Source organism: Lissotriton helveticus, chromosome 11, assembly GCF_964261635.1.
Source record: "Lissotriton helveticus chromosome 11, aLisHel1.1, whole genome shotgun sequence".
Classification (NCBI taxonomy): domain Eukaryota; kingdom Metazoa; phylum Chordata; class Amphibia; order Caudata; family Salamandridae; genus Lissotriton; species Lissotriton helveticus.
The window spans coordinates 1,154,684,447-1,154,698,009 of record NC_136072.1 but is presented as its reverse complement, the minus strand read 5'-3'; positions in this window follow the sequence as shown (position 1 = coordinate 1,154,698,009).

Here is a 13,563-nt window from a genome sequence, read left to right as displayed (position 1 = left end):
CATCCCCAGATGCTCTCTCCGTTCGACCCCGGCCCAGGGGGAACTTTCTAGGTCGTTCCCGAGGAGGCAGTCCACGGGGGCATCGTCCCGGACGGTCACTTTCAGCATGCCCGACACCCCTCCCCACTCGAAGGGGATACGGGCCATCTGGCACAGGCTTTCGGAATTGTCCGCCGACCGTACGGGGCACAGCACATTGGACAGGATCTGGTCAGGGGTCACCAAGTGGCATCGGACCGCCGTCACGCTGGCTCCGGTGTCGCGAAGGGCCTCGGTCTGGCGCCCATTAATGGTGACCCACTGGCGGTACTTCTGAGTGTTGCCCGGGATCGGGGCCCGGGGGATCATGTCTCTTTCGCCCAGACATACCAGGGACATAGCGGCGGGCTCCCACTCGGCCTGGTCGGGGTCATAGTCCTCATCTTCGCCCTTTTCTTCTCCCAGGGCGGCGGCGGCGATCTAGCGGCTTGGAGGACCGGTGGTGCCGGGTCGTTGGTTCATCGGGCAGAGGGGGTCATTGGCATAATGACCGTGCCGCTGGCATCTGTGGCAGGTAACGTTCGGGCGGGGCCCCGGCCGTGCTGGGGGGGGCCCCTCTTCTGGCCAGGGATGGTGAAGTGGAGGTCGGGGGCGGCCCCGTGGGGGAGTCACGGTTCCTGGTCGGGCCCCACCCGCGGGTGGTGGTTCCCCGGGGAACCTCGGCCGTAATCTCCCATCGGGCTCCGGGGGACCCGGGTGCTCACCCATCGATCGGCCTCGACGCCGAGTTTATGTGGCTCGGTCAGTTTGCTGTCGAGGAGATGCTGCCGGAGTTCGATAAAACAGTTGTTGGAGAGGTGCTCCCATACAATGAGGTTGAACAGTTGCTCGTAGGTGGTGACCCGGCTGCCTTTGATCCATCCCTCTAGGGCTCTACTATAGAAGTTCACGTACTCCGCCCATGTAGTACCGGGGAGTTTTTTACAGTCTCGGAATCGCTGCTGGTACATCTCGGGGGTGAGTCCATAGCGAGTAAGGAGGGCGGCTTTCATGTGTTCATAAGAGGTCATCTCTGCGTCTGGGAGCTCTAGCAGGGCGTCTCTCCCTTCGTTGACGAACTTCCCCCACAAGCCGGCACCCCAGTCTTTCTGGGGTATTCGATGAGAGGCCATGGCTACCTCGTAGGCCTTAAACCACTGTTGGATGTCGTCGTTTTTATAATATTCCTTGACGACATCTTTGGGGATGTGGACCTTCGTGTCCGCAGGAGGAGGTGGGCTCCGATTCCCTGAGGCGCTGGCCTCCCCAGTCTTGGCCTTGATCTCAAGTTCTCTTAAGCCACGCTCGTGCTCGAACGTGAGCTTCTTTTCCTCCAAGTCTCTCTGCCTTCGTTTCTCCTCTAGGTCTCCTTGCATCCGTAGTTGCTCAAGGGCTATCTTTTTCTCGGCCAGCTGTAGTTCTCCGTCCAGACGGATTCGGGCGAGCTCCAATTCGTGGAGCCGGCTCCTTTCTCGCTCTCGGGCGTCTTCGTGGGAGAGGCCCGTGTCTATGTTCGTAGGTCTTCCCCCTGCTGGGGTTGTGTCGGTCTCCGGGTGCATATTCGGAACTGTGTTGTCTTCGTTCTGGGGTGGCGTGGCTCCTGCCTCCACCCATGTTTGTAGGGCCTGCTTGAAATCCTCCTTGGTGCTTAGTCCAGTGGTAGCGATGCCCAGGTCCTTGCAGAATTGTTTAAATTCTTTGTGGTTATATTCTTCCAACCGTTCCTTCTGGAACTCTGCGGTCGGTCTGGTTTCTTTGGTCGTCATGGTTGCGGTGTGTTTCTGTCAGTAGTGGGTGAGTCACTCTCTGTACGATTTGCGTTGGCTCGGATCCCACCGCCTGCCACCAATGTTAGAAAGGCGATCCCCGGGGAGGCAGAAGATGTCTGACTGGCCACCCCGAGGCCCACCTCTCCTTATGGAAGTGGCCGAGCGCTGTCGAGAGGCCTCCGGGATGGGGGTCCTCTCCTAGAATCGTCACAGCAGAGCAATCACACCACTACAAAGGGACACCACACAAGAGGGTAACTTCTTAGAATCTTTATCAGCAATAACGATTGGTTCTTTCGGCAATATGTACAAATGGATCTAGGGATCCTTAGAGTCTCGGTAACTGGGGGAAAGAGGGGAGCGGGACAGTCTTGGTACCAGTCTGGCACAGGGATACCCTACGCTCAGCTCTCAATCCTCGAGCTGGGGGGTTCTGCGAGGTCGGGCCGCGGCAGCGCCAGCAGGCTCCGAAGATGGTTTCAGCGAGGTTGGGCCGCGGCAGCGCCAGCAGGCTCCTAAGGTGGTTTCAGCGAGGTTGGGCCGCGGCAGCGCCAGCAGGACTCCAAAGGTGGTTTCAGCGAGGTTGGGCCGCGGCAGTGCCAGCAGGACTCCAAAGGTGGTTTCAGCGAGGTTGGGCCGCGGCAGCGCCAGCAGGACTCCAAAGGTGGTTTCGGGGAGGTTGGGCGGCGGCAGCGCCAGCAGGCTCCAGAGGTTCAGGGTTCAAAGTAGCGAGTTCTTCTCAGGGTCAGCCGCGACAGCGTCAGCAGGGCTTTCGACTCCAGGATACAACTGCCGACCCATTCCAGAGCTGCCCCAGATATAGGTCTGGAGTCCTTTGATGTCCGGACCCTCGCGCCTGGGGGGGTCAGAGGGGCCGGGATGAGAGCGCCTAGACACCCAGCAGGGGGGTGGAGCCAGCGTCCAGGGAGGCCGGAGGGCGATCGAAACCAGGCGTCCGGGGACGGCTGGAGGCCCATCGAAACTCCCCTCCTCCTGGATCCGTCAAGTGGCCGCTTTACCACCTGGTGGGATCTTGGTGCCTCGATGTCGGGGCTTCGTGGGGGCTGTGGCCGCGGTCGGGCCGAGGCCACGCGGTCCGGACGTGGAGGGTCCAAGATGGAGTCGGGGCCTGAAATGGTGGCCTGGGATTGGGGTCGGATCCGCAGAGTGTGGCGAGTAGGGGTTGCCGGGCTCCTAAGGGGGAGAGCCGGGGGTCGCCAGGGGTGGCGGCTCTCATGAAGGTTGGAGGGGATAGCTTTAGGCCGGGGGCCAGGGGTCGATGCTGTCCGGGGCCCGCCAGGCGGGCGAAGTGGGACCATGCCACGAGGCCGGGTCCAACACAGTCGCAATTTAGAAGGGGTCCCCAGGGGACCCCTACCACTTTGTGACTGTCTCCCCCAAAAAAATTTAAGGCAGGTAGTGGTTTTAAGGGCAGGTAGTGGTCCCAGGTATCACTACCTGCCCTTAAAACAATTAAACGAAAACGTTTCATTTTCTTTTTCTAAAGGCATTCGGCAGCATTATTAAAAAAAAAAAAATACTGCTTTATTTAAAAACAGTCCCAGACATGGTGGTCTGCTGAGTCCAGCAGGCCACCATACTTGGGAGGGCCTGTCATTCCCAATATTATTGAGCATCGCAATTTGCTACCCCATTGGGAATTGCAAACAGTGTTAAACACATTTTGCGAGGCTCTATTTTACGCGTCATACATCTGGCCCGGTGTCCCTTTGAGTGTGCTACCAAGCCGTTTTAAAGACACTTGCCTGTAGCTTTATTATCTTGAGCACAGACTTTCGGAATGCGCTGGAATCTTCCCCTTCTATTTCCCAGGTCTGGAATTCTAACTACCATTTCAACTGTAAAATGCTAAACATAACTCACCTTACTATGACTGAATGAGGTATTTATTTGTGTGCACCAAAAAGCTAACCCACCCGCTATCTTTGCTATCTTTGTCGGACATAGTAAATGAGTTTGAACTGTTGTTCCTAAAATGTCACCCTGAAGGGGATCATGCATATTTCTTTTGATGGGTCACAAGCTTTTCCTTAGTTGCCTTTGGACTGGATTGGAACTTGTTATACAGTGTGCATGGTGCCTGCCGAAAGACACTTTAATAATCATCCCTCAGAAAGAAAATAAAAGAGGTCGGAGAGCTGTCTCAACTACTTCTTGATTCTTTTCTACCCTGATTCCCACTGGGGCACTAGATGAGATGAGGACAAATGCTGAGATCTTATTAAATATAATGAGCTAAAGTACAGTAGCCTTGGGTTTAGTAACAGATCAGCTTGACACATATGCCACAATGCTCGCTCACAACACAGTGGCCCAAGATTAGCTGCTGGCGGCCAAAGGTGGGGTTTGTAGCATTGTAGGGCTCCAACGTTACACTCAACTTCCCAATATCTCTCTCAGCATACACAAGCAGAAGCTGATAGACCATATTAAGGAAAGTCTGAAGAAATTGCATTTAAGGCAAACAGGCCCAAGTAAAGTCTGAGAAGCATCAGGGCATGGCTTAGGAGAGTCTTTGGCCCTTTAGGAGCGAAAAGGTTGTTTTCTTTGTGATTATCGTCCATGTTGCTATTAAATCACTATTGTGCATAATCTAGCGCTCATGCACCTTCATGTGGGGTTCATCTGCGCTCTTTGCCTAACTTTGTTTACTGCATCTCAGCTTTTACTATTTACAATTGAAAACTCTTTCATACTGCTCACAATTTTTCTGTAATTTTGGCATAACACTGCACATTGCGGTTGTGCATGTGTATTGTATTTTTCCTCTATGTACAACACATGTCTTGCTACCAAAGTAAGACCTAGGTCCGTATGACCTCGTTGACTGGTCCACTTTTATTTATCTTCCAAAGCACAGTGGTGCATACCCTTGCCTTGTCCTAAAAAGGACTAAAGTCGCAAGGCCGAAACGTGTCGACCATAGTAAAACTCAATTGTTGTTAATGCATATGACAGTTGCCTTTTTCCTACATACCAATTATGCTCTGTTTATTATACAAAAACATTGTTGTATGCAAAGTGTTTAAGTAACAGACAGATATGTCCTTTTCCAATAACTAACAAGAAGGTATTTTTGGTGCAACTTGTTTTCTTCTTTACATACTGTTTAGTGTAGCCTAGGCTCTCGAGAGTGATACAGGCTCAACCCTTTATTTATTTTTTTGCATGCAAAAATAAAGGCACTACCAACACTGGTATGCCTGCTACCACTCAGCATGATTAAGGACGTGATCATGATGAAATGAATAAAGAGATTGTATTCTACAGAGTTCTTGTAAACTGAAGTTTTTCTTCCCGGAAAAAAGGGCCGGGTTGAAAACATAGCCAGCTATGTTATGTTAAACTTAATGTATTCGTGAAGCGAAACGTGTGCAACCATACCTGTGTGTGCAGGTCTATCTATCTATCTATCTATCTGTCTATCTATCTAGTTATAATATATAAATGTTCAACATGATGATTACATATCCCGTGAAGGTTACGTGTATATGTAGTATTTAGTTTTGTCATTTTATTTTGTTGACATTATAATTTATTTAAACGCCTGTGTGACATAAACAGAGGCGTATGGTGATGAAATATGTAAAGCACTATGATTAATGTTCATGTGCGAGTTAAAAAAGACTGAACAATGACTAATGAAATTGTAAACTCGGAACTCTTCTATGTCTGTCAGTATGTGTCACAACAATGTAACCATAGTAACCAAATTCGAGTTGAAACCTGTCAGACAATTAACCATACAAGTGATAATGTATATATACCGTGACAGAATGTTTGTGCAGATGTAGTGAACAAGGCGGGAGCAAGCCACCGAAACGCGTCTAAGCAGCGAAACGAGAAAATAAATTTTGTTTGGATTACAACTCACGGAGTCAGCGCCTCACTTGATCGAACGTGTGGATTGGTTTCAAATATATATATATATACATATATAATCACCGAAAACCACTATAGATGTTGTTTTCTTCTGTTTAAAGCATCACGTGGTATCTACATTTACTTATAGTTCTGCAGAAACACTGTAGGCCCGAGAAGCATGTTGCCTCATGTTGTACATGTCACATTTTCAGTAACCGTAACTTCGTTTGCAAAGCTAGCAAGGAACACTAGACTTCGGTGAGAATCTAGTATTTGTGGATATGAATGTTATCATGCCTCCAAGGAGGTTCTGCACTTCCTTGGAGGAAAGATCCAGGCACCTGCATACACAAGACATATTTCTGCTGAAACTAACTAACTGCTATCACAAGATCTTGCTACATTGACTTGTATTGTGAGAAGATGTACATATACCAGATGGATTTACATGTTCTTAGTGCATTGCTCCAACTGACCGTTTTCTAGCAAGAGTCCTGGTCAGTTTTAAGAACAATTGGCTATTGATATTCCGCTTGGCTGCCTATTATTTAGCGTTAAACACTGTTTGGACTTGGACTTCCCTATGTGCTATGTTTTATTTTTGACACACACCTTATTCACAGAGATGACGTAGAACTGCTTGTGCCTGCACCTCTGTCTCCTGTTATGTTATGTTAAAGAGTTTTATACAGCGCTCGGTCACCATACGGTTTCATGGCGCTCATAACAAATGCGAGGGTGCAGAGGCGTGTGTTACTCAAAGGCAGACTGGAAAAGATACGTTTTTAACATCTTGCGAAAACAACCGTAGGTAGGGCAATGTCGGAGAGCGGGCGGGAAGGAGTTCCAGGTCTTAGGGGCAAAAAAGGAAAAACAGGATCTGACATGTTTTTTCCGTTTAATTTTAGGGATAACTAGCAGGTTGTGACCGGAAGAACGAAGGTCTCTGGGGGGAACATAGCGTTTCAGTTTAGAGGAAATAAAGATAGGGGCAAGATCAGACAGGGCTTTAAAGATCGTACAGCCCAGTTTAAAATTACAACGCTTAGCCACTGGGAGCCAATGAAGGCTCCGCAGTAGCGGCGAGACGTGCTGATGTTTAGGTTGATGGTAGACCAGGCGTGCTGCCTGATTTTGCACGAGTTGCAACCTGTGAAGGAGGTATGCAGGAATGCCGGCATACAGAGTGTTGGCGTAGTCAAATCTCAACGTGACCAGGGCCATGATGACAAGGATCAGTGCGTCTCTGGTAAGAAATCTACAGATTTTACGTATCCTGCGTAGATGGAAAAAGCAGGATGACGTAACCGCACTGATCTGGGGCCTCATGGATAAGTCACTGGAGATGACTACGCCAAGACTCTTCACAGAGTTGACAGGACGGGGAGGAAGCCCTAGTGAGGGAGGCCAAAAGCTGTCATTCCATGGATTGGCTATTCCACCCACCAGAACAAGCTCAGTCTTGGTAGGATTTAATTTAAGTTGGCTGTGAGACATCCATTCCGAGATCTCAAGCATGGTGGACTGAAAAATGGTGCGGGAGGAAAGGGAGGTGTCAATGGGAAAAATTAATTGTAAGTCATCCGCATAATTAAAGATAGTGGCAGCGGATTTACGAAGGGAAACGATCAGGGGTTGCATGTATAAATTAAATAATAAAGGGGATAGAGCGGAGCCCTGAGGGACACCGCAGGACAAGGGAGAGTAGGAAGCAGAGAAAATAGACAGGTGCACTGCCTGGAAGCGACTGTCCAAAAAGGACCTGACCCACTCGAGAGCCATGCCCTGAATACCGGCGTTCTTGACACGGTCGATCAATATTGCATGATCGACCGTGTCAAAAGCCGCCGACAGATCCAGCAAGACAAGAGCTTGGGAGATGTTATTATCGCCCCCCTTTGTAAGGGTGTCCATAACAGCCACGATGACCGACTCGGTGGAATGGAGAGGGCGGAATCTGGCTTGCTGGGCCTCCAAAAAAGACGAAGTCTCAATGAAAGCACTCAGGCAGCGGGTGACATAGGTCTCCAAAATTTTCCCCAAATAGGGGAGAAGGGAGATGGGCCTATAATTGCTCAAGACCGTAGGGTCGGCATTGGTCTTTTTTAGGATCGGTGTCACCACTGCCCGTTTGAAGGAATCCGGAACCACCCCTGTTGCCAACGAGTTGTTGAGTAGGGCCAGGGGAGGGTCAGGGCAGGCCAAGAAGATTTACCTAAGGACCTGGGGAGGACAACAATCAATAGGGGAACCAGAGCTCACTTTATGCAAGAGTGAACAGAACTCCGAAAGGGAGATCGGGGGAAAGACATCCAAGCAGCAAGGATTTCTGGGAGGTAAGGAAGGGGGAAGGGGGAATGTTGTTCTTAATAGTGATAATTTTGTCCGTAAAAAAGACATTAAGTGAATCACACAAGAATTGTGAGGGTTGGGGTTGAGGGGTAACTCTGTCTGGTAAAGAGAGCTCATTCACAATGGAAAAAATATCCTTTGCCTAAGAGGCGGACTCCATGATTTTTTGGGAGAAATAGATAGTTTTGACCGATAGGATAGATTTTTTATAGGCTCTCAGACGGTCCACGAAATCAATTTTCAGCTGATGGTCATAATTGTGCTTCCAACGGCGCTCCGCCTGGCGTAAGGCCAATTTATCTGCCTTTAGTTGGTCCGTAACCCATCGCTGGGCGTCGTGGGGGCGCCTAGTTTTTATGTTTTTCAGAGGGGCGACGGTATTACAAGCAGATAGTATCCATTGTTCAAGGAGGAAAGCCTGGTGAGACACCAGGGTCGAGGTCGGAGGGATTGTAGAGGCCAGTATGGAATGAAGTTCCACCAGATTGGCTTTCTTCCAGTTCCGGGCAGTGAAGTTGGTCGAGGGGGAAGGACGATTAGGCATCCAATCATTACTTCTCCAGGAAAGGGTGTCTGTTTCTCCATGTGGCTGCACAGCAGATGTTCACCAGAGGTACTCCAGCGTAGAGTGTAACTAAAGTTTACATACTTCTTGTAGACAAGGACTGTGTCTGCAAGTGGTCTATCCGCTTTCATACGGAAGCAAGCAATTCCTTGTTTTTTCACTTGAAAACCCTTACATGGTCTGGAGAAAGAAACAAATAATTTTGGGCTAGATGTAGGTAATTTAGATTTACCGATTCTAAAATACCGAATTTTACCGATTCGGTATTTTAGAATCTGTAAATCTGATGTGGCTAATAATTCGGTATTTTTTCCGAATCGGTAAGATTCGGTATTTACCGATTCGGTAAATACCGAATCGGTATTTGCTATTGAATCCTATGGGCCTTGAAGCCTATAGGATTCAATAGCAAATACCAATTCGGTATTTACCGAATCGGTAAAAATACCGAATTACAAAGGAGGACAGGGTGTCCCTTTGACACCCTGTTGCACCCCTGTAACTGGCTTGTGCACCATGTGGCACACATACATGCCCTTAGAGCATGTCTGTGTGCCACATGGCACAGGTGTACATGCACAGATGCGCATGTACACAAGAATTCGTAATTTACCATGCAATTGTATTACATGGTAAATAACGAATTCTAAAGGCCCTGTAGCACTGTTAGAAGTGCTACCTACATAGGAAAATACAGATTCGGTAATTTTACAGATCGGTAAATTTACCGAATCGGTAAAATTTACCGATTCTGTAATTTTATATGTTTTCAGTGCCCCTACATACCAATGTCAAAATACCGGTCGGAAACGGGCGAAAATCTGTATTTTCGGCCGATTCCGACCGGTATTTTGACACCTACATCTGGCCCTAAGTCTTTTGTTGTGTGTAGATAAAATTTGAGACATCTTTGTAGTCAAACACATGTAGGGCTCTTTCTCCTATATCAAAGGGTTTCGGAAGAAAGCTTTGGGAATTTCTGCCTTGTTATGAAAATCTATATGGACCTTCGAGAAGAATCAAGGACTAGTACACAAGATGATTTTATCCATGGTGAATTGGAAGTACTGCCCTTTGACGGCCATATATAATACCAGGTCTGGTGGCTCTGTGGACTAATGCGTCCACTTTAGAGGCCTGTGTTCCACCTCATGGTTGCAGGTTCAAATCCTGGCGGGTCCACTCAGCCTTTCATCCATCTGAGGTCGATAACATGAGTACCATTGAGTTGGGTAACAATAAACATCTGTTATTCAGCGCCAAGATACCTCCGGGTGAACATGCGCTTTACAAATACACATATTATTTTATGTTTGACCATGAAAGCTTGAAGCTCATTGACGCTTCTTGTGGAGGTAACAGCCAACAGTAGTGCCATGTTCAATGAATGCAGCATACTAATGCTGAAAAACTATAAAGTTATGGGTAATGTTTTTTTTTCCACCAAGGGGTTCTGAGTGACATTAAATAGAGAGCAAAGCTCAAGTTGTCCATGAAGTCACTCAAACCCCAAGGTGAAAAGCATCCCCATTATTCACTTTTTAACTTTCTCCATTTTGGTATTGTGTATGGCCCTCAAAGTCACCCACCCTTGCTTTTAATTGCTAGCACAGGCAAAGGAGTAATAGGGGAGCTATACATAACATGGCCTCTCCTCCGTTTCTGAAATGTAAACACAAATATTAATATATTTTTGTGTGCCACCCAACCCCACCATTGTCTGTGCCTTCCCGCCACCTCCCAAAACTGTGCTTTCTGCCCGCCACCGGAGCACAGCGATGGTGCTGCACTCACAGGCTGCCTGTGACTCCTTGATACCTTTTTTTTTTTTGCACCTTTGCTATATTCACACCTGTTTTAGAAACCCTAGACCACTGGCAAAAGGACAGTGTGAGTCAACTTGAGACAGAGAATCTGCCCAACTGTAACCCATGGACCACCTTTGCATTACATGAGGGTGGTGCGTTACAGGCAACAATCAGTCCAGTGAGACTACACAATTATTTGCTGTACTAGTGAGTTCTGAAACTCTTTCACCATGGATAGATATCCACACAAGAAATGAACATTATATAATTTAAAAACGTTATTAAAAGGAATGTTCTAGTTTAGTGTAGATAATGTTTATTGATGTAACAATGAAAATGAACACAATAGTGACATTGAAAGAAATTAATAATAAAAAATATTAAAAAGAATTGGAACATTGTGATGTTACTTCAAGAATTCATTGTATTAAATGATAGAACACGTTTTTGGTAACCAACCATTCCTTCTAGCACCAAGATAAGCTATCATAGCACCAAAAGTGCCTTCTAGAGTTTCTTTAGGTGGCCTCCAGCCCTCATACCTTAGGGGTGAACAGCAGGCTTGTTGTTTAATCAGCTTCTGTACTTCGAGAAGATCCCTGTCTGTCTCGGTTATGGTGTTCCTGGGGTGATAAGACCCTGCTGGCTCAAGGAGCTGATGTTTTCAGCTCAGCTTCAAGGATCTCCCAGGAAGATGAAGATTCCTCTCTCCCTATTACTTGTCTCCAGCAGGCTTAAAGACACCTTTTTCACTATTTTGGAACGGTTAGATCTTGTGATGTATGATGTAAATTTAAAAAAATTAAGAACTGCCATACTAATCCTGTTGCACCTTCACTACATTATATCACATTTTTGTAAATCACATTAGAACACACACACACACACACGCACATATATATTCACTGAAAAAAACATAGGTTTCACACCAGTTATAGTTAGCTGGACATTTTACTCATACAAAACCATTGAAATTCCCCCGTTATAGTTAGTTGTACTCACTATAACTCGCGCGCCCGCAATCCACTGCTGATGATGTCACATATTACATAATTCATGACATGGTCAGTGACATCACTGATGACATCACTGATGACATCTCAAATGACATCACTGATGACATCACTGATGACGTCATCCATGTGACAATCAAATACACCTCATCACACACTAGTATAATCTTTCATCACTCACTGTAAAATAGAAAGTGCCATATTTGAAACATTGACACACCAATAGAACTTTCTAAACACCCACTCAGTTATTCATAGAACTATACACACATCTAATCACCTATAGATTCAGTGTTATATGCAGTGAAAAATCAACAGAGCACTATCAAATATACTTATACGCCTATTTCAACATTACACACCACCACACATTGTATTCACTTATAAAGACATCCTTCTGACTTATGCAAACAATTGATTATACTTACATTTACTCACCTACACACTTATACAAACACCACTTCATCTATTTATATAGATAGTAACTCACACTTAGTGTGTTATAAAATCACTATTACAAGTATACAGTTATCCATATAGTGACTCATGCAATCACTAAGTCTTAGGCACACTTAATTAGATATAACTGTCACATACACTGCCTTTTTTTTCAAGTTTAATGGAGATGTACCATTGAGAGAAATATTTCATCACCACCACACCCATAAACATATACACTCACTGAAACAACTGTTATAACATGTAGTCTTAACCTCATATACCTATACCTACCATTTTTTGGCAATCACACCCCCCCCACCATTTACCCATACAAATACTCAGTTAAGAAACCAATAACAAATATAGTCTTTAACATAGCAATTAAGACAAAGCAATAAAGACTTTCACACAGTTTTGTAACTACACATTATATACAGTGAGACTCCACAAATTAGTCAAGGAAACAATCAATGACACTGTTACTAAATCCACCATCCACACATTTATATTTATATATCCACTCATTCTTCAATGCAAAGTAGTGTATTTATAATACATATTTAAATATCAAAGCAAACCACATTCACTGGATGATGTCATCAGTGATGTCATCAGTGATGTAATTTGAGATGTCATCAGTGATGTCATCAGTGATGTCACTGACCATGTCATGAATGATGTCATATGTGACATCATCAGCAGTGGATTGCGGGCGCGCGAGTTATAGTAAAAACAACTCACTATAACGGGGGAATGTCAATGGTTTTGTATGAGTAAAATGTCCAGCTAACTTAAAACTGGTGTGAAACCTATGGTTTTTTCAGTGAATTTCAAAAGTTTTTTAAATGCTAATTCCTAGCTATAACGAGTGTGAAACCTATGGGACCTTATTTACGAGCCCCTTGCGCCTCCGGAACATCACTTTTTGTGACGTTCTGGTGGCGCAGAAGACTGAGTGATATTTATTAGGCAGGACTAAGCCACTTTTTGTGACATAATCCTGCCTGATGAATATCAGTCCCTTTAACGCAGTCTCCTGCGTTAAAGGGGCGTGCAATGGGTGTTGCTTGGGGCGTTCCCAGCAGCATCTATGGACTTAAATGAATTTATAGCATCCTCAAAGTCAGTTGAATGAATTTATAGCATCCTCATAGTCAGTCTTTCAAAAATTCCAAAGTATAGGACATGATAATCCAAATCCAAATGTTTCTCAAGAAAAGTCACAAACCGTGTCCGTGGGTCATATCTGCCCAAACGCCGATATTCCGAACGATTGAAAATGACTTTTCTTGAGAAACATTTGGATTTGGATTATCATGTCCTATACTTTGGAATATTTGAAAGACTGACTTTGAGGATGCTATAAATTACTCAAGTCTGCCCGAATCGTGTGGGTAAAATTGATACCTAGTCACTTTGAATAAGAATGTACTTACGACTCGTCTAACATTTGGAAGAAATATCTAGTTATATGACAACAAGATACCGACATAACTTGAAGGAAATAAGAACGCCCTGAAGAAGTTCTGTTGTACAGAACGAAACGCGTCGGCTGGCTGTGGTACATAAACTTAAGGAAAATAAAAGCATTTGAATATCACCAAGATTCAGTGCTTCAATAAGGACTCTAAGTGATATGATTTGATTGGACTTGTTGTGCAAGTGGTGCTGTGGCAAATTTTGGAATATTCTCCACTACTCTCTACTACTCC